This window comes from Alligator sinensis, unplaced genomic scaffold (genome assembly GCF_000455745.1).
Source record: "Alligator sinensis unplaced genomic scaffold, ASM45574v1 scaffold147_1, whole genome shotgun sequence".
In the NCBI taxonomy this organism is placed as follows: domain Eukaryota; kingdom Metazoa; phylum Chordata; order Crocodylia; family Alligatoridae; genus Alligator; species Alligator sinensis.
In genome coordinates this window covers 2,918,451-2,919,940 of record NW_005841847.1, presented here as the reverse complement: position 1 = coordinate 2,919,940, position 1,490 = coordinate 2,918,451, and positions in this window count along the sequence as shown.

The window sequence follows — 1,490 nt, the reverse complement described above, 5'->3', positions numbered from 1 at the left end:
CCAACTTATATACTAAAAATCTAACATCCACAATAACATATTTTAATTTAATTTTAAAAAGGTGTTTTTGTCCTGATTTGTGTGTGTTTGCATCATGTATGCAGAGGTGGTTGTGTAATAGCTCAAAATGAAGTCTTACTCTTGTCTACTGTGGGAGGTATGGAGGGGTGAGGAGGAATGGGTGGGTGGGTATGGGGTTTGTTGGGTGCTGTGGGGATGTGTGGATGTGGGTGGGTATGAGGGGCTTGTGGGGGATGTTTGTGGGGAAGTGTGGGTGGGTATGGGGTTTGTTGGGTGTGTGGAGAGGAGAGTGGCTAGGGGTATGTGTGGCTGGGTGTGGGTGCTTGTGTGTGGTGGGGTGTGTATGGGTAGTAGTGAGTGGGGCTTCCCCACAGACCCAGGGGTGTGTGTGTGAGGGGTGTGGAGGAGTGTTTGTGGGGGGGTGATTGTGTGTGTGTGTGGGAGAGTGTAGTCATGGGATTTCTGGGGTAGGGTTTGTCAGTATGTTGGGATGTGCATGGGAGCCCTCCCACCCCATGTGCCCCCCTGAGCCAGTCAGCACGTGCCCCCACCCTGCAGCAGCCCAGAGCCCATGTGCCCTGAAGCGTCTCTGTGCCATCACCAGCAGCATGCAGCCCCAGCACGCCCATGTCTGCTCCAGACTAACCCCAACAGGAGTGGATCAGCTAGAGGCCCACACAGCCCCAGCCCAGCCCCTACGCCTGCTTTGCACCATCTGTCCATGGTGCATCCTGCCACCCCCTGGGCACACAGCAGGGCTGGGGCAGCTCCCTGCTGGACTGGCTTTCAGCCTGGAGGCAGCAGTGACAATGCAGGGCTGCCCAGTACAGGCTTCGCGTGGCTGCTGCAGGAAGCATCAGGCAGCACTGAGGGGGTTAGGCCACTTTTCCCCCAGACCGAGCACACTTCTGTCCCACCAGCGCTGCTGCTGCTGCAGCTGTTCAGTGTGAGCAAGTGAGTCTGCAGGAGGTGCGGGGTGGGTCAGGACTGTGCGTGGGTCCCATCCAGTACTACGGGGCTGGGGTCAGCAGCTGCCACTGCCTACAAAGGCAGTCCAGTGGGGAACTGCCCCACCCCCACTGCATGCTCAAGGCACAGCAGGGTACACCACTCTGGGATGATGCCTGAGCCAGGCAGGACTAAGGGACCCACCACAGGCTGGACAAAGCCCCTCTGGAGGCACAGGCTGTATTTTTCCCACCCTTGTGCTATCCTATAGTCCTCCCTCCCATCCAAGAAAGTTGCGGAGGAGGAAGAGCACTGGTTCCCTAATAGCCTGTCCTGGGGCAAGTTGCCCAGGAGACATGTGGGGACCCTGCCCTGAAAAATTGCCCTCCTGCTAATCAAATGATTGATGAGGCAGCTTCTCCTTTGGGGGGAACCCTCCTGGGACAGAATGTGAGAATGTGTCCCCCTCTGCCACCAATCAGCTGATTCCCTGGCCTAGGAAGAGGGTAGGCTGTCAATTG